The following is a 21260-nucleotide window of genomic DNA, read 5'->3' as shown; positions in this document are numbered from 1 at the left end:
TGTCTACTTAAAAGATTAATGCCATCAGAGCAATCCTACCCTGTGATTCTCATAATACTTTTCGTTCCTTCACATCCCAAGGATTTATTGGTGAAAATGGCTACTGACCTCATCCCCTAGCGCCATTAGCCGTGCTAAATCTTCTCTTTGCAAGTCACCCAGTACAAGTTGCCTTGCCTTTTAGACACTGATGTTCACTTTCTTCACTCAAAAATCGTGGGTCTTCTAATACAATTATTAACTCTGGGGACACTAAGAGAGCTGATATTTCCGAGTGACATTATACTCTTTTTTTAGTCTGAAACTGAATGAATTGCTAAAATCACAGCATCTGTGCTAAAGAAGCAGAAGAGGGGCTCCCTGAAGAGAGAGAGAGAACAGATAAAGTCCAAGCCCGGGGGTAAAAACAGCAATGTATAGTCAATAGGAAGCTACCTGTGGCAGGCCGCTGCTAGGGAGCCTCAATCAGCTCCTGCCACTCCAGACCCAATCAGGGGAAATGGATTGGGTCTGGGTAAATAGTCTAGGTTTGCCTAATCACTGACTTCCCCTGCCAGCCTCATTAGGTAGGAGCTATGAGGCTGGGAGGAAGTGAGTGAAAAGGGCCTGGAGACCAGGAGGTTCAGGGAGGGGTAGGAGCCTGCTACTCTGTTGCTGACCAGGTCTGTATTAGGCCAAGCCATTGTAAATAGCCTGTATATAGTAGAAAACTGGTGGTGGGAAACGGACATAAATAAAGAGCATTGGAGTTGCACAAGGTTGGAGTGTCCCTGAGTCTGTGAGGAGCGGGCCCAAAGGGGCTGGATATGCAGGGGCGCAATGGAAACCCCATTACACAACCAAAGTGGGAGAGGAAAAAGGAGAATATTATCAGACAAATAAAGAATATTACAAAAATAAATGACATCACTGAAGTATTTCATTACATATATTCTATGGGCCAAATCCTGTCCTGGCCAGCACCAGGGAACAGAAAGAGTGCCAGATGAGTGACTTTCTTGAAGGTTCCTGTGAGCCAAGACAGACTACAACAGAGAAGGCCAGTACTTTTCTATTCTGCTGCGGTGCATGCCCACCATCTATTGGCCAGTGCTTGCTGTTGGTAGTTTGGGAGGGCTCCATAACCCATAAAGCAAGCTCCACCAAGGGTATATGGCATGGGTAATGCATTAACCAAGCCCATCTTCTTCTCTGCTGTTGTGTACTAATGAGGTATTTTGACTGACATGTGTGAAGAAAGGCAATTTACACAGAATATGTCTACATCTTTGCATATCAATGAATCCAAGGGGAGGATTAATTTTATTTAGATTCCCTCCTTTTGTCTGTATTGTCTATTTAGAAAGCAAGCTCTTTGGGATAGGAGCTGTCACTATGTGCACGTTTAGTGCCTAACACTGGAGCTGGTCAGGATCTGGAATTCCTGTTCTGGGGGAAAGTTCACGTTTTTTTCATTCCAAATAGAAATGGAAAATTGAAATTTTGAAATTTCCTATGGAACGAAAATCTGAAATTTCATTTAGGACTAACAAACATCATTTTGTTTTCACCTTATCAAAATATTTCATGTCAATAAAGTCAAATCATTTGTACTGGGCTCTATTAACTTGACTTTTATATATTATCTTAGTTTAAACATTTAAACTATTATGACATGACAAAGTCAAACATTTTGACTTACATTATCAATTTTTTTTATTTTTAGACTTTCTAATTAGATTTAAATTACTTTAAAATTATAATGTAAAAGAAAATGGTGATTGGTCTTGCAATTGGCCATTGAAAATTAGTATTTTTAACTGGTAATGGTTAATTACTACTGAAATGGGTGATTGGTTTGTTCATTGTAATTGGGGTTTTAACGGGTCATTGTAATTTATATTCTAATTGGTAATTTGTAATTTGCAGTTTCCTATGGTAAGAGGTATAATATAACAAATGTTATAAAATACATTTTTTTAGAAGTACAGCTGAGCAGCAGCACACTGGCTGGGTGCCCGCCTACCCGCTAGCCAGGAAGCTGAGGAGCTGGCTAGGTATCCTGCTCACCCACCCATCAACAGCTGGGAAGCCAAGCAGCCAGGATGCTGGCCACTAGCACACCAGGCAGCTGGTTGTGCAGCCTACCTACCAGTCAGCCAGGAGACTGTACAGCTGGCAATCCAGCCAAGCAGCCTGCCCCTCTGCCAACAAGGCAGGCTGGACGCAGGTAAGCTGGGCAGCTGGCCTGCCTGATCTCCATCAAAAGTTTCAACAGAATCTACATGCTCCCACAGACTGCATCAATTCCGTCAGATCAGAATTTTCCACCAGAAAACTGTTTCATTGGAAAATTTTCAACCAGCAGCTGTACCTTGCACACTGAGACTCTGATCTCATCTGGGGCCTCTCAATGCTAATCATGATAAACCTTGAATTTCTCAAATATTCCAGGCCAGGCCAGGGACAGAATTTATAGGAACCAAGGGGGAGGGAATGCTCATGTGTCAATTCTAGGAAATTCTCACTCCGATTTTGAAACTGGCACCCACCATATAAGTTATAGAACAGACTGAAAATAAAAGTAACCCTGAATACCCCAGCCATGTAAGAATCTCAGCCCCAGGCTGGCTTACAGCCTTTCACTTCCCCTACCCCCCACCATGATATTATTTGAAGTGACACCTTGCATTTCGGATGGCGTTGAAGTGCAGTATTATCACAGAGTTTCTGCCCGGATGTAACGGTTTAGAGGTTTAAGAAACCAGGAGCAATAGGAGTAACAGAATCCAGCAAAGCTTTTCTGGGGTCTGGTGCTGCAGAACTTGGGACCACACAGGATGTCACTGAAAGGTGTTAGCTGGAAGTGAGTCAACTGGCTGGTGTTCCTGCAAAATAGTGAGCAAATTTTTCAACTGTTTCCTCAAAAAGGTAGTTGCCCCAGAAGACCAAAGAGGACAGCCAGATAGGCGGATAAATCAGATAAGCAATTAAGCATTCGGATGTTTATCCAAAGCAGTACTTGGAACTTGTGGGGGGTTGTCCATCACTACTTCAGGGTCCCTCACTGCTTTATTTACTGTTGTCTGCACTGAGCATCTCTCATCTTTTCAATCATTATAGGCTACATACTGTGGACCTATGTGGAGCCTAAAACATAAGCTCATGATTTTGTCTCCTATTTTGTTACCTCATTGCATGTAATAGTTCGTTAATGAGGTCCTGTACTTAAGAAAATGTACAAGAGCAACTGACAGTTAAAAGAAGCAAAAAGAAACCAGACCTATTGGGCCAGAGCCTCAGCTGGTGTGAATAGACATAGCTCAGAGGTGGGCAAACTATGGCCCGCAGGCCACATCCGGCCTGTGGGACCCTCCTGCCCGGCCCCTGAGCTCCTGGCCCGGAAGGCTCACCACTGGCCCCTCCCCTGCTGTCCCCCTTCCCGTGCAGCCTCTGCCCGAGGCCTGACCCGGGGCTCTGTGCTGCGCGGCGGTGCAGCCAGCCACCGGTGCTCCAGGCAACACGGTAAGGAGCAGGGACAAGGGGGTTTGGAAAGAGGGCAGGGGAGTTTGGAGTGGTGGTTAGAGGGCAGGGGTGTGGATAGGGGGCAGGGCGGTCAGAGGGGGGTTGAATGGGGGCAGGGGTCCCGGGAGGGCAGTCAGGAAGGAGAGGAGGGGTTGGATGGGGTAGTGAGGGGCAGTCAGGGGTGGGGAGTCCAGGGGCGGTCAGGGACAGGGGATGGTGGATGGGCCAGGAGTCCCAGGGGGGCCGTCAGGGGAAAGGGAATGGGGGGGTTGGATGGGGTAGGAGTCCCGCGGGGGCCCATCAGGGTGCGAGAAGTAGGGGGAGCCAGATGGGGTCGGGGGCTGGGCCACGCCTGGCTGTTTGGGGAGGCACAGCCTCCCCCAATTGGCCCTCCATACAATTTTGGAAACCCGATGTGGCCCTCAGGCCAAAAAGTTTGCCCGCCCCTGATACAGCTCCTGTTCCATGGAAGACTTTGTTTATAAGGAGATACCAGTGGCAGTGTATGAAATAAATAAACAATTCCACCTCTTTGTCAGTTTCTCAGCAACTGTGTGAGAGGATGCTGTTAATTTTATTACCTTTGATAAAAGTAGAAAAAAACTTCCACTGTGTTGTCTAACCCAGAGGAAATAGAGTCGCTAAATAACTCTATTACAGTCATTGCCAACTCTATTACAGTCAGTTTCAGAAAGCTATAAATCTTTCTGCTAATATTCTACTTCAGGGGTCGGCAACCTATGGCATGCGTGCCAAAGACGGCACGCGAGCCGATTTTTAATGGCACGCTGCTGCCACTGGCCCCGCTCAGCCCACTGCCGAATCCAGGCTGGGACCCTGGCAGGCAGCAGTGAGCCAATAAAAATCCTGCCCACCCCTGCCCACTCTTCTCTGCCCCCGCGAGGCAGGGTGAAGAAGCTTGGTCCTGCCGGCTGCTGCTGCAGGGCAGGCAAGTTCCCCCTTCCCCGCCTCTTCCCCCAGTGTGCTGGGTCCTGCCCCTCCTCTGTTTCCTCCCTCCCGTGCCTCTTCTCCCAGTGTGCTGGGGTCCTGCCCCTCCTCCGCTCCCTCTCTGCCACCCATCAGCTGATGGCCCTTGTGCGGGAGGGGGAGAAGTGGAGCCGCAGCACGCGCACTGCTCCGGGGAGGAGGCGGAGACGAGGTAGGGACGGGGCCTTGGAGAAGGGGGGTGGAATCAGGACATATCCCCTCCAGCCCCCTGCCATGAGCTGCTCTGGGCAGGGGGCTGGGAGTACCCCCATGATCCCAACCCTCTGCCCTGACCCCTGCACCCTCCTCACACACTCCCAGCCCTCTGCCCTGACCCCTGCACCCCCCACACACCCCAGCCTCCTGCACTGACCCCTGCACCCCACAACAACCCCAGCCCTGACTCCAGCACCCCCCACACATACCCAGCCCCTCCCCAGCCCCTTACCCTGACTCCTGCACCCCACCACATACCCAGCCCCCCATGACCTGACTCTTGCACCCCCCCCCATTCCCACCTGCACCCCTCGCACCAAATGGGAGCTGCCCAGGTAAGCACTTCACACCCAAACCTCCTGCCCCAACCCTGAGCCCCCTCCCTCATTCTAGCTCCTGGCCAGACCCTACACCCCAACCCCCAGCCTGCTCCTTCACCCCCAGCCCTGTGCTCAGTGCACTCCCACCCTCAGCTCAGTGCAGAGAGAGAGGAAGAGAATGGGCTAGAACCAGGGAGAAGGTAGGTACCCACTCTGTGTGGGCAGGGCTGGGATTCCAGACTGGCAGCAGGCTGAGCAGGGCCGGCAGCCGGGACCCTGGCTGGCAGAAGCCGGCGGGCGGAATCCCAGAGCGGCAGCAGGCTGAGCCGCTCAGCCCACTGCCGGTCTGGGGTCCCGGCCGCAGGCCCTGCTCAGCCTGCAGCCTGCCTAGGTGAACGAAACCCCAGGCCAGCAGCAGGCTGAGCGGGCCAGCGGCATAAGATCAGCATTTTAATTTAATTTTAAATGAAGCTTCTTAAACATTTTGAAAACCTTGTTTACTTTACATACAACAATAGTTTAGTTATATAATATAGAGACTTATGGAGAGAGACCTTCTAAAAAATGTTAAAATGTATTACTGGCACGCGAAACCTGAAATGAAAGTGAATAAACGAAAACTCGGCACGCCACTTCTGAAAGGTTGCCGACCCCTGATCTTTTACCATATATTTTCTACATTTTCTTTGCTTTGGAGTGTAAAAAATATCTTAGAAATAAAAGTTTGGGACTTGTGTCCTGAAACAGGATTGAAAACGATCTGTTTCCCTTGTCACATCTTCCACAAATGAAAGATGCCTGCAGTACCATACATACCTTTCTTTCTGCTGGCATCTAATGTTAATCATTTCCTGCCTGCTGTGAGGTGCCAGTACCAGGATAATAGTAAAAGTTGTTTCATCATGGCACAAACAAACTTATCTGCAGTTGCTGAATCAGGGAACATTTGTGTTTTAAGAGAAGCTCAATATGGTGTACGGCATTCGTTCAAATATTATGCTCTACAAGGAACCCGTGAAGAGTACTGAAGGTTTAGCAGCCTGGAAAGTAGAAATTCTTTGTGTACTGCTTTAACCCCCCACCACGTGCTGGCCTTTTCAGACACCCAGTAAAATAGACTAAGGATATAGATGTTCCCAGTCTTTAAAGGGTTAATGCTATAAAAAGTTCAGCATTAATTTCATCATTAGAGAAATACAGTTTCTTTACAAGTCTATAATTAACACAGACATGTAAGACTTGTCCTGCCATCATTACATGTCTTGGAAAGCCATCCACTCAACTCAGACACAACAACATGCAGGAAGACAAAATTACTGTATTAAATGGAGATTACAGTCTACAAGTGGTGAGATACCATGCTAGAGAGGAGATCCGTGATCTTGCCCATATGCTCAGGGTTTAGCTGATCGCCATATTTGGGGTAGGGAAGGAATTTTCCTCCAGGGCAGATTGGAAGAGGCCCTGGAGGTTTTTCTCCTTCCTCTGTAGCATGGGGCACGGGTCACTTGCTGGAGGATTCTCTGCTCCTTGAAGTCTTTAAACCACGATTTGAGGACTTTAATAGCTCAGACATAAGTGAGAGGTTTTTCGCAGGAGTGGGTGGTTGAGATTCTGTGGCCTGCATTGTGCAGGAGGTCAGACTAGATGATCATAATGGTCCCTTCTGACCTTAATATCTATGAATCTATGAACACAGCCGTTAATTCATAAAACAGACAATGTAGATTGAATGATCGGATTGAGAGTTTAGCATGACCCTGTTGCATCTTTACAAAAAAGATAAAATGGCCACATTTTCAAAGACACAGGCCCAAAGTTCGTATGCAGAAATGTCTGCACACTTGTATGCCTCTTTTTGTGCATACATTTACCGTGATTGTGCTCAAGTGGGTAAATGAACAAAAGGGTAGTCATCTAAAAATACACCTGTATGTATTTATACAGTGTATATATATATATATATATATATATATATATGTCTAAATGTGCAGGCATTTATACATGAAAGTGGGCCTGACTTATTTAGAATTTGACCGTATACAACCTCCCATCATTTTTCTGAGCTAAAAGTAAGTATACATCCGTGAGAATTTCAGGATTCCCTCTAATACAGTAGCATCTTGTATACAAGTAATGACTTGACAGTGTAGATCAAGCAAGTGTCAGAGGCGCACTGCATCCGTGAAGAGATACACATCTGGTTAAGCTACTGAAGAAAAGCTACTATTCATAGTGTATCTTTCCGAGATGGAAGGCACACGTAAACCAAAGAAAATCTAAAGTTTGCTGCCTACATATAAACCTCCAAATTGTCCTGATTGTATACACAGGAGATCAGACTATATCAGCTTTGACAAAATTACTGAATTTAAGCCCTGGTTTGAGAAACGAATAAACATATACAGCTTCTTCCCCACAGTGGAGTTAAATAGAGACTTTTAAATCCAGACTTCCTAATATGTAAATATTTTCGACATTTATTGTACACATCTTCAATCATAACATTCAGTTGTTTTTGTATAGCATTTGATTGTGATATTGAACAACAGCTCACAGTTTTTGAAGTAACTAATAATATGCACGAGAGAAGAGAATGAGCATGGTGCATGGAAAGGCCACCAGTCTAGGACCTAGCTTCTATTCCCAGCTGTATAGTGAATCTGCTGTGTGACTTTGGGCAAATAACTTCATCTTGCTGTGGGAGGTTTACTGTATAAATATATTGTCTTAGTTTAATAGCAGGCTGTTGAAAAACTAAGCAGATACAGAACAATGGCTCAGGATAACTACCCATTTCCCAAAACTTAAGGGACAATGTAAGAGCCATTTGCTTTGATGTTCTACCTCTGACCCCCTGCAGTGCTCACTAGACTAGCTTACTAAGGGCTAGTCTACACTGGCAACACTAAAGCATAGCTCCCAGCACAGGTGCACTGTTTACACTGGCGCTTTACAGCGCTGAAACTTGCTGTACCATGGGGTGTTTTTTCACACCCCTGAGCAAGAAAGTTGCAGCGCTGTAAATTGCCAGTGTAGACAAGCCCCGAGAGGAGAGGGACACTTGTGAACACTGGTTAACAAAGACCCTGACTAGATTTAAACTGTCCCTGGTGCTCCCTTAAGCAGACGCATGATGGTGTGGTGGGAAAGAGTTAAGGTAACAGATTGACACCCAGACTCCAGAGGTTAGAGGTGACTAGGAAAGTGAGGCTTGCCTAGGATATCTACCAAAGGATGGTAAGCCTTTTGGTAAGATAGGAAGGTGGACTGTTTTAAAATCTTTTTTCTGTGATGTTATGCTTTGCTGTGTTGTTAAGATTAAACAAAACCTTGGTCTTTAAGAAGCTGTCTGATCACTGTACCCCACTGGTCACGAACCCCCCGCCCCTCCCCCCCATACACACACAAAGGGAAGAACTGCAGATACCCAAACTCAGTTGGGCCTACTGGGTAATCCCAGTTGTCACACAGGGCCTGGTCTAAGAGTGGGAGAACTGTGGAATTCCACAAGGCCTGACACCCAAGGGAGCACATTCAGACAGAGCAGAAAGGAGTCAAAGGTGCTACTACCTCTGTAACCATGACAAGTGTATTCTAATGTATTCATCATTTCTAAGGCCAGAAGGGACCACTCTGATCAAGTAATCTGTATAACACAGACCATACAACTTCCCCAAAATAATCTTTTAGAAAAATATTCAATCTTGATTTAAAAGTTGGCAATGGTGGAGAACCCACCATGACCCAGGGTAATTGATGCCTTATTTTCCAACCTAATTTGTCTAGCCTTAACTTCCAGCCATTGGATAGCATTCTATCTTTCTGGGCTAGATTGAAGAGCCCATTATCAAATATTTGGTCCCCCCTCTTGGTACTGATAGACTGTAATCAAGTCACCCCCTAACCTTCTCTTTGTTTAGCTAAACAGATCAAGATCTTTGAGTCTATCACATTAAGGCATGTTTTCCAATCCTTTAATCATTCTTGTGGCTCTTCTCTGAACCCTCTTTAGCACTTTAGAAAATGACTCTAAATTGGATAGGCATTTTCACTGCTGCCATCTGAAGAAACTGATTAAATCTAATCTGACAATTTTGGGAAGCTAAAAATATGGGAGTCTAGTTTAGGAATGGAATCTTTGGGACCATCACCTAAAACTTTTCTGATGAATTTGTATAACCATGCAACAGCAGTTAAAAACTAAAAAAGCTAAAGCTAGGCCCCAAACCACAGCATTACAGCAGCCAGAACAAAGGCTACTCTAAATCTGTATTTTGTGTAAATCTGAATTGAGTGTAAACATCCATCTGCCAATATCTGTGCAGAAGGAGGAAGACAGCACTAAGGAGAACAACAACTCAGCAATACTCTGAACCTTGCTGAGCCATACTAGCAACCTTGCTAGGTCACACAGTGTGCAATAAGAGGCTTTTGTAATAGGACCGATCAGTGCACAAGAAACAGAGTTTCCCAGCCGACAGTCATAGGATTCTCATACAATTCTCCTGGAGACCTAAAGACAGGAAGGCAACTGGTGGTCCAAAGGGTCCTATCCTGTCTTTCTGGCATGCAAAGTGAGTCCAATGGTCAAGGTCTTTTGCCTACATCATGGCTGGGCAGGCGGCTTATAGGGTTTGGTGGCTGGCATGAATATTCATAGGAGTGTTCTGCTTCCTTTGTCTATAACTAACTTCCCCACCCTAATAATGTTGGGATGCTCTTATTCTATAAGTTACCATATTAGTTATCCCAAACTTATTAGCATGCATGTCAACTTGTTAGTATGGCAGCCCTGCGGTTGTACATCTGCTGATGTTTCCATTTCAAAATATCACAAACTGGTATTAGCTGACTTCTTGCAGTTACCTGTCAGCATTTTATGCAAGATCTCAGCAAAACTACATATTGCAAAATAGGCAAAACAACAAATATAGTGCCCTCTTATGGGTCACTTCTGGTCAAATTGCTTATGCTAAAGTTCAAAGGCCTAACTGCATACGCTAATGTTGAAGTCTGTAGGTTTCTTGCATTACTGCTGGGAATAATACCCTCACTACCCTGAAATCTGGCAATGCACTCTGTAGGCTATGTCCATCATGGTGGGGCAATGATAGGTGACTCAAGTAGCCTCTACAGAGCAGCTCCAAAAACTATTCAGTGGGCTTTGGGGTAAATGACCTCATCTGTCCCTTCCGCCAACCCTGAGCAGCATGGTCCATGCAGCTCCCAGGCTTTTGCTCCTCCCTTCTCTGCACACCAGTAAAAAACATGCTCTTTCATTCCCAGGTCTTTTTTCCCATTGGAATTCTTATAGTGATTATAAAGGGAGTTGTGTCTTTAATGTAGTTCGAAAAGATGTCCCATGCAACTATGGAGCCGTTAGACTGATTGCATCCTAAAATTCTGAAAGTAAAAAGAGAGGTTTAAAAGAGAGCCAAGCAACAAGACTGCAGGTCAGAACAGAGACTGAACATGCAGGGTTCTGTAGGTTATAGTGGATCACAAATTGAATATGAACCAAAAATGTGATTTAGTTGCAAAAAAGCCAAATATCATTCTGGGATGTATTAATGGAGTGTTGTATCTAAGACACAGGAGTTAATTGTCCCACTCTACTTGGCACTGGTGCGGCCTCAGCTGGAGTATTGGGTACAGTTCTGGGTGCCACATTCCACACTAATGGACATTGCTTTAAACTTTTTCTCCCACTCCTTATTGTGTATCTCACCCATTCACCACTGCCTTGCATTTGAAATGTTCTTCAGTAGTTCTCCACCCCTTAGGAGCTTTGCTGAGAAAGAGGATTCCTTGCAATAGAACAATAGATTTTCCCCACCCCACCACTTATATACACTAAATTACAGGATTGAAATATACTGTTTCAAAGCTAATGCTCAGAGAATATAAGGTCTAGCTATCACCGCTGGTCCCCTCACTCCTAAATGTCTTCTCTTTGTCCTTTCCAATGGGCACCAAAGTCTGGGCAATGGAGATGTATAGCGTCCCTAAACTGGTTTTACGCCGGTGACACCAGTGCTTGTCATTGACCTGATTGTGCTACGTATAGGAGGGTAGTGAGGTGCAGTGGCCTCCCTCTGAGCTGGAGGGGGAGGGAACACCCTCTGTGCCTGTATGGACAGAGACAAACCAGACCCCTGGACACAAGGGATTGTGTTAGGAAATAACCCAGGGAGACCAGACTTCAGTCCAGTTTTGCTGTCAGTGCTCAGGTCAGTGTGTTTTGGTGGGATACCCGCTGACGCAGTGGCGGAGCCCTCTGCCACTGTCAGGGCCTTGGGCTGGGACCCAGTGGAGTAGGGAGGCCCAGGTCCCCTTGCCCCCTGCTGCTGCCCACCCCTTGGGTGGCCACCTACCCTTCCTTAGGCCAAAAAGTCTGTGTTTGCTATCTGCTGAGTCAGGAGGCCAGGCAAAAAATGTCTATTGCTCCGCCCTGCCTGAGGGCCTGAGCTACCGAGACTGTTTGCCACTCTGCCCTGCTTGAGAGCCAGGGCTTCCTAGACAGCAGCCCTCGATTCACTAATTCCCCCTGTGACTGGCTGACCCCACAATGACCCACTGACGTGGAATGGCCTCTCTCCAACCAGAGAGGGAGGGATGACAGCCAACCCCTACAAGAAGCAACTGCCAATTAAAACACTAGTTTAAAGAAAAACAGGAGTGTAACATTGAGGTGTGTCAATCAGTGTCTTGCCTGTCCAATATTGTTATTTATGTTATGGTAAGTAGCAATTAGTCTGCCTGGAAATAAGGGTTATTCACACTAGCATGGTAACAAACCCAGCTCTCAGAGAGGTGGGAAAGGCAATTTACAAGCTAATGAGCCTTTATATAAACCATCTGGTGGTCAGAACTGGGGAAATGGTTATTAAATGCAGATTAGTATTCTTGTAAACACTTACACAGGAAAAGAAAGAAGAAGCCAAAAGAAAGCAATATGTACAGAACACCTGTTCTATCTGAAGAGATAATCTCTGATTATGCACAAGGAAGGGATGCACAGTGTTACTGTGTACTGACTGAAAGAATGATGTACCAGGGTGGGTAATCATCATAGCACAGGGAAAAGGGACTCAATACAAAGACAACGGAGGAAGAACAACAATCTAGGGCATCACACAATTGCAAGACAAATTAGGCAAAGACAGACCACCTTCCAGATGAGAGAGACTTTCTCCATCTGCACCATATTGAGTGTTTCCATAATGTATAACAAACTTTGGCTCATCTTGACGTGCTTGTGTTGTGGCAGCCAGTTATATGCATCTATTTACAGTTATCACTGATCATGCCAACAAACTCTGCCTTTGTTTAAGGTAACTGGCGTTGTCACCAAGAAATGACAAAGGGGGATGTGGCACTAGGAGAACAAAGGTCAATTGAAGTCAGCGGGACTCTACTGGTAAACGTGCTTAAGTGCTCTGCAGGGACCTAAATGACCTTAGAAGTGCCAGCGTTGTATGGTAAAGATACTCCATTATTCTAATCACTATTATCTTGATCCTGCCAGACCTTGGGGAGCAGGGAGTGCAAATGTGAATACAGACTAATCTTGAGTCACACACTATGTGCAATCTGCCATAAAAATCTGAAGCTCTTTAAGCCCCTTTCACACCCTCTCCCTTACTCTCATGAGCACATGGCAGAAGAGGGTGTGAATAATGGGTATATCTGAGAAAATGGATGTAAAAGTGAAGCTCATCATGTAAACAAGGCACTTAGCTATGACCTCTTTGCGCTTACTCCTCAGTGCTATCATTAACCCAGAACTCTCATTCCCTGTGTCTGACAGCAGGGGGCACAGCACCTCAGGGGGATGCTGCTAATTCTCCTGATCACGTAGGGAAGTCTGACAGACCCAGAAACACTCTTAGCCCTGGTTTACACTAGGACTTTAGGTCGAATTTAGCAGCGTTAAATGGATGTAAACCTGCACCCGTCCACATGATGAAGCCCTTTATTTCGACTTAAAGGGCTCTTAAAATCGATTTCCTTACTCCACCCCTGACAAGTGGATTAGCGCTTAAATCGGCCTTGACGGCTCGAATTCGGGGTACTGTGGACACAATTCGACGGTATTGGCCTCCAGGAGCTATCCCAGAGTGCTCCATTGTGACCGCTCTGGACAGCACTCTCAACTCAGATGCACTGGCCAGGTAGACAGGAAAAGAACCACGAACTTTTGAATCTCATTTCCTGTTTGGCCAGCGTGGCAAGCTGCAGGTGACCATGCAGAGCTCATCAGCAGAGGTGACCATGATGGAGTCCCAGAATCGCAAAAGAGCTCCAGCATGGACCGAACGGGAGGTATGGGATCTGATCGCTGTTTGGGGAGAGGACTATCAGAACTCCGTTCCAGTTTTCGAAATGCCAAAACCTTTGTCAAAATCTCCCAGGGCATGAAGGACAGAGGCCGTAACAGGGACCCGAAGCAGTTCCACGTGAAACTGAAGGAGCTGAGGCAAGCCTACCAGAAAACCAGAGAGGCGAACGGCCGCTCCAGGTCAGAGCCCCAAACATGCCGCTTCTATGATGAGCTGCATGCCATTTTAGGGGGTTCAGCCACCACTACCCCAGCCATGTTGTTTGACTCCTTCAATGGAGATGGAGGCAACACGAAAGCAGGTTTTGGGGACGAAGAAGATGATGATGATGAGGAGGAGGAGGAGGTTGTAGATAGCTCACAGCAAGCAAGTGGAGAAACGGGTTTTCCCGATAGCCAGGAACTGTTTCTCACCCTGGACCTGGAGCCAGTACCCCCTGAACCCACCCAAGGCTGCTTCCTGGACCCGGAAGGCGGAGAAGGGACCTCCGGTGAGTGTACCTTTTAAAATACTATACATGGTTTAAAAGCAAGCATGTGAAAGGATTACTTTGCCCTGGCATTCGCGGCTCTCCTGGATGTACTCCCAAAGCCTTTGCAAAAGGTTTCTGGGGAGGGCAGCCTTATTGCGTCCTTCATGGTAGGACACTTTACCACTCCAGGCCAGTAACACGTACTCGGGAATCATTGTACAACAAAGCATTGCAGTGTATGTTTGCTGGCGTTCAAACAACATCCGTTCTTTATCTCTCTGTGTTATCCTCAGGAGAGTGAGATATCATTCATGGTCACCTGGTTGAAATAGAGTGCTTTTCTTCAGGGGACACTCAGAGGAGCCCATTCCTGCTGGGCTGTTTGCCTGTGGCTAAACAGAAATGTTCCCCACTGTTAGCCACGGGGAGGAGAGAGGGTTGAGGGGGTAGCCACGCGGTGGGGGGAGGGCAAAATGCGACCTTGTAACGAAAGCACGTGTGCTATGTATGTAATGTTAACAGCAAGGTTTATCCTGAAAGAGTGTAGCCACTGTTTTATAAAATGTGTCTTTTTAAATACCGCTGTCCCTTTTTTTTCTCCACCAGCTGCATGTGTTTCAATGATCACAGGATCTTCTCCTTCCCAGAGGCTAGTGAAGATTAGAAAGAAAAAAAAAGGCACTCAAGATGAAATGTTCTCCGAGCTCATGCTGTCCTCCCGCACTGACAGAGCACAGACGAATGCGTGGAGGCAAATAATGTCAGAGTGCAGGAAAGCACAAAATGACCAGGAGGAGAGGTGGCGGGCTGAAGAGAGTAAGTGGCGGGCTGAAGACAGGGCTGAAGCTCAAATGTGGCGACAGCGTGATGAGAGGAGGCAGGATTCAATGCTGAGGCTGCTGGAGGACCAAACCAGTATGCTCCAGTGTATGGTTGAGCTGCAGCAAAGGCAGCTGGAGCACAGACCGCCGCTACAGCCCCTGTGTAACCAACCGCCCTCCTCCCCAAGTTCCATAGCCTCCTCACCCAGACGCCCAAGAACACGGTGGGGGGCCACCGGCCAACCAGCCACTCCGCCACAGAGCATTGCCCAAAAAAAAAAGAAGGTTGGCATTCAATAAATTTTAAAGTTGTAAACTTTTAAAGTGCTGTGTGGCATTTTCCTTCCCTCCTCCACCACCCCTCTTGGGCTACCTTGGTAGTCATCCCCCTATTTGTGTGATGAATGAATAAAGAATGCATGAATGTGAAGCAACAATGACTTTATTGCCTCTGCAAGCGGTGATCGAAGGGAGGAGGGGAGGGTGGTTAGCTTACAGGGAAGTAGAGTGAACCAAGGGGCGGGGGGTTTCATCAAGGAGAAACAAACAGAACTTTCACACCGTAGCCTGGCCAGTCATGAAACTGGTTTTCAAAGCTTCTCTGATGCATACCACGCCCTCCTGTGCTCTTCTAATCGCCCTGGTGTCTGGCTGTGCGTAACCAGCAGCCAGGCGATTTGCCTCAACCTCCCACCCCGCCATAAACGTCTCCCCCTTACTCTCACAGATATTGTGGAGCACACAGCAAGCAGTAATAACAGTGGGAATATTGGTTTCGCTGAGGTCTAAGCGAGTCAGTAAACTGCACCAGCGCTCCTTTAAACGTCCAAATGCACATTCTACCACCATTCTGCACTTGCTCAGCCTGTAGTTGAACAGCTCCTGACTACTGTCCAGGCTGCCTGTGTACGGCTTCATGAGCCATGGCATTAAGGGGTAGGCTGGGTCCCCAAGGATACATATAGGCATTTCAACATCCCCAACAGTTATTTTCTGGTCTGGGAATAAAGTCCCTTCCTGCAGCTTTTGAAACAGACCAGAGTTCCTGAAGATGCGAGCGTCATGTACCTTTCCCGGCCATCCCATGTTGATGTTGGTGAAATGTCCCTTGTGATCCACCAGAGCTTGCAGCACTATTGAAAAGTACCCCTTGCGGTTTATGTACTCGGCAGCTTGGTGCTCCAGTGCCAAGATAGGGATATGGGTTCCGTCTATGGCCCCACCACAGTTAGGGAATCCCATTGCAGCAAAGCCATCCACTATGACCTGTACATTTCCCAGGGTCACTACCCTTGATATCAGCAGATCTTTGATTGCGTGGGCTACTTGCATCACAGCTGCTCCAACAGTAGATTTGTCCACTCCAAACTGATTCCCAACTGACCGGTAGCTGTCTGGCGTTGCAAGCTTCCACAGGGCTATCGCCACTTGCTTCTCAACTGTGAGGGCTGCTCTCATCTTGGTATTCATGCGCTTCAGGGCAGGGGAAAGCAAGTCACAAAGTTCCATGAAAGTGCCCTTACGCATGCGAAAGTTTCGCAGCCACTGGGAATCGTCCCAGACCTGCAACACTATGCGGTCCCACCAATCTGTGCTTGTTTCCCGAGCCCAGAATCAGCGTTCCACAGCATGAACCTGCCCCATTAGCACCATGATGCATGCATTGGCAGGGCCCATGCTTTCAGAGAAATCTGTGTCCATGTCCTGATCACTCACGTGACCGCGCTGACGTCGCCTCCTCACCCAGTATTGCTTTGCCAGGTTCTGGTGCTGCATATACTGCTGGATAATGCGTGTGGTGTTTAATGTGCTCCTAATTGCCAAAGTGAGCTGAGTGGCCTCCATGCTTGCCTTGGTATGGCGTCCGCACAGAAAAAAGGCGCGGAACAATTGTCTGCCGTTGCTCTGACAGAGGGAGGGGCGACTGACGACATGGCTTACAGGGTTGGCTTCAGGGAGCTAAAATCAACAAAGGGGGTGGCTTTACATCAAGGAGTATTTCAGGCAGGACTTCACGGAGGGTTCCAATAAGAAATGGTGCACCTAAGTTATTGTTCTTACTGGAACAAGGAGGTTAGCCTGGCCTCTGATTGATACATGGCTAGATTTACCTCACTGCACCTTCCCTGTGAGTGACTGCAGTGTGACCTAGAGGAATGAGTCCCCTAGACAGAGGAGGGAGGGAAGCAAATGAGTACAAAACAAATCTGGTCTATTTCTTGTTTTGATCCACTCCATCTATCTTTTACATCTTTGGCTGGCAGCAGACAGTGCAGAAGGACTGCACGCCATCCACATCTCATGGCTGCTCGGCAGAAGATAGTGCAATAGGACTGCTAGCAATCCGTATCGCCTGCCTGCTCACCATAAGACGGTTCAATAGGACTGACTGCAGGACTAAAGACAATGACCTGGTCAAGTCACTCCAAATTTAGTCCCTGCACCCATGTCTGCCCAGGAGCTCCCGGCCGACATGGCCAGGAGCACCTCGGACACGACGATGACGGCTACCAGTCGTATTGCACCGTCTGCTGCCAGAAGGCAATGGGTTGCTGCTAGTGTGTAGCAATGCTGTAACGCGTCTGCCAGCACCCAGGAGACATACGGTGACGGTTACCTGAGCGGGCTCCATGCTTGCCGTGGTATGGCATCTACACAGGAAACTCAGGAAAAAAGGCGCGAAACAATTGTCTGCCCTTGCTTTCATGGAGGGAGGGAGGGAACGGGGGCCTGACGATATGTACCCAGAACCACCGCGACAATGTTTTAGCCCCATCAGGCATTGGGATCTCAACCCAGAATTCCAATGGGCAGCGGAGACTGTGGGATAGCTACCCACAGTGCAACGCTCCGGAAGTCGATGCTTGCCTCAGTACTGTGGAAGCACTCCGCCGAGTTAATGCACTTAGAGCATTTTCTGTGGGGACACACACACTCGAATATATAAAACCGATTTCTAAAAAACCGACTTCTATAAATTCGACCTTATTCCGTAGCGTAGACATACCCTTAGGTGACAGTTGTGCTGTAATCACTGCTTATTACACTAATTGGAACAATCTTACCGTTATCTTGTGCTCCCTCATCTGTTTGTGGTAGCCACCTGCTCCCACTCATTACACACACAGCTTGTAAGCTCTTTGGAGCAGGGACTGTCTTTTGGGTCTATGTATGTACAGTGCCTAGCATAGTGAAGACCTGATCCCTGACTGGGCCCACGAGGCATTGCCACAGTATAAATCATCCTAACAGCAAAAGCTTTGTCCTTGCCACATTTTGTCAACGGACATTTTGTAAACACACCACTTTTGCTAAGAAGTTTTCACTATGACTAGATTTCCTCCAGCACTACAACCCATTGCAGGGTGCCTTGTACATTCTAGTTACATGCAACCTTACTGAGCAGCAGTTTTTTCTAAATTGAGGTTAAGAGTAACAACTTCCTGCCATCACCAGTCACCCTGGCACAGGCTACTACAGGGTTCCTTGTGAGAATGCAGAATGAACAGCAGCAATTTAAACTTTTGAAGCGTTGCTATATTTATGAGCATGGGTTTTTATTGATCCTGACTCTCGGATAAGAAATTTCCTTGCAGTTTCAGTTCTCCGATCAGTTGATAGAGTTCCTGAATCCTGACACATGAATAGAATCATGTCTTAAGGTAACACTGACATCTCCAGGAAGCAGGATTTTACATTTTCAGTGCCAAAGACATTTTTATTCTTACCATATATTTTCAGGTAGTAATTAAAATATATTGTTGTTGTTTTCCCATTACAACAAGGGAAATATTTGTCTAGAATATTTTGGTCTATTTAATATTTAGAGTATTTATTGTGTATTTTATCCTTGTTCTAAAAAAAATGAAATAGTTTCTTTGCATTCAGGAAAAAAAAAGTGAAATGCTGTTAAAATGCCAAGATCAATTGTTGTTCTACAGTAAGTTTCAAATTTATTTAAATGATCTAAAATAGCAATGGACAGCACTCAAAATCTTGGATCCAAATGCACCAAATTTTAGGTGATAGCCTATGAATGGAGCTGAGTTGTGGCCATAGAAAGTGCTGTGGTCTCTGCTCCAAAGAGATAACTGAAGAGGGACATAAGTTACTCTGTGGACACAGAAGATATCAGGTGATGTTCATAAGAAACACTGTGGACTCATCAGGTCATCTTATATAGTCACTTTCCTCCCAACACTTAGAACAGTTCATGAGGACAAAACCACTTGTGAGGAAAGGGTGTAAGGGAGATTTCTAACACTAACACCATTCTTTGTTTTAAAACTGATGGGGATGCTCACTTAACACCTGTCACCTGGTTTACAAATTCACTGTCAGCCATTTGTTTCTGCACTCTTCTGATGGTTTATATCAGGGACAGAAATAGCCTGCAAAATTCAGACCTCTATTTCAAACACTCCAAAGTTCAAGGCTCTTTGGAACTGGAATTTTGGTGTGAACTGGTTAGTCTGAGCTGAACCAGCATGATTAGATGCATTTTAATGAATGGCCAATATGTATTTTGGAATTAAGAAACAAGGACATTGTAATTTTTGTGAATTACTATAACTCCAAAGCCAGTAGATATCTGAAAAATCAAATTTTGCTCCCTGTTACACCAAGGCAACCCACTGAAAGCAATTCGAAGAAAAAAAATTCCCCTCTCTCATGATTCCAAAATACATACTGGTTATTCACTCAGTTATGTTTTCCTTGATAATTCAGTCCTTTATATATGTATGTACCGGACATTATCTCACTTCACACAAAGCCTGATCCAAAGTTCATCAAAATCAATTGGAGTCTTTCCATTGACTCCAGTGGGCTTTGGTTCAAGCCCAGATGTACTATTTGTTAAGGGCCAAATCTGAGTAGTACCTTCATGAATAGCTTTATTGACTCCAATGGGATCTGTCTGTATGCTCCCTCAGACAAGGCCTTTGGTATACATAGAGGATAAATAGGTTGACCATTGTTTGAGATCAATTCACTTCCCCAGAGCTCCATTCACGAATTCTGTGGAGCTATTTCCAAATTACATTAATCTAGGGGAGAGGACAGTCCATATCATCTGGGCTCTTTGAGCTTTAAACATTTACATATAATAAATCCTATCATATCTCTTTCTTCTAGTAATCAAGAGCCTTTGCATATTTTTCAATTAATTCTCTCTCCCCATATTGTTGATGAGTGTATTCCTGGAAAGAATTTAACATGCAAATTAAGAGTTTACTTTGGTCTGTTCTCTGGCGGTTACCATATGTTCAATAAAGTGTTCAGATTTGAGTTTAAAATTTTGTAGGGACTTAATACAAAGTCAAAACTTCATACAAATACCACAAAGATTAAGGCAGGTTATTACCTATCACACCACTACAGTGATGTTCAATGGAAACAGTATTCATCTCTCATGTAGTACATTAAAAGAAAATGGAAAGGGAGCAGATGTGCTCTTTAATATGGCATGTGTATTTTCCTGAAGCTGTGCCAAGGTGAAAGCATGGTAATGAAACATGTTTTGGCATAGCCAATATCAGAGTGCATGAACTCTAGGAAACTGACATTTCTAATTTCAGAGTGGAGTGAAGGGACGGTCCTCATCAGAAAAAAAATTAAGGAACTCATTTAAAAAAAAAAAAAGACTGAGAGCATTTCCCAGGCACTAATGAACATCTGGAAGAGCTAAATTAACCCAGGCTCCTCAATATGGCACCAAGTAATACTGTGTGAGCTTGTTGTTCTAATCCATCTGGGAACTGTTTAACTGAGCCAAAAACAAAAGGTTGTAATGTTTTTATCCCACATTGTTGTTATTCCTTCAGATGCTTCCTGGAAAAGTTCATCAAAAGAAGCTTCCATTGGCCAAACATATTTCTGCCAGCAATCCACCAGTGGAGTGTCACAAGATTCAGGGGCAATCCAGACTAGCGAGGGTTTGTGTCACCTCTTACCCTGTAACTCTGAGTGCCTCACTATATTTTGGTACTGTTGCTGCTGGCCTGGGATGCTCATCATCAGCCTACAAGCATGCAGGTCACACCCTGAGTGTCTATGTGCTATGCAGCCAGCCCTGGTTCAGCGGCTGTGACCCCCAACAGCCTTTCTACAGCCCCATAGCCCTACTCTGGTTTCAACCAGCCTTGGTTACCATCAACACTGTAATCCCAACACACTCCAAGTCCTAAATTTTTACAAAACCATGTGCTCTGTAATGTCCAGCCCTCTTCTGGGTAGTTTACAGAAATAATACATTTATTTTGTTCCTTTAAGGAGACAAAAGCACATCACAGTTGTTAGGTTGGGAAAACACACCCTTCCCTGCAAACAGAGCACTAGTTCATTTATAGTAAAAATAAAACAAATTTATTAACAGGAACATAGGTGAAGTGATGCCAAGTAAAAAAAATAAAAATTAGCAAGGTTTGCAAGCAAATAAAAGTGAAAACATGCATCTAAAGTCTAAAATCTTTAGTACAGGCTTTGTTCAAGATGGCTTATCTCAGCAATTATTCTTCTTCCCAGCTATGGCTGGCATTCCCTCAGTCAGTATGCAGTGTTGTTGTAATCGTGGTGGTTCCAGGATATTAGAGAG

This window comes from Eretmochelys imbricata, chromosome 1 (genome assembly GCF_965152235.1).
Source record: "Eretmochelys imbricata isolate rEreImb1 chromosome 1, rEreImb1.hap1, whole genome shotgun sequence".
Classification (NCBI taxonomy): Eukaryota; Metazoa; Chordata; order Testudines; family Cheloniidae; genus Eretmochelys; species Eretmochelys imbricata.
This window is presented reverse-complemented; position numbering follows the sequence as displayed.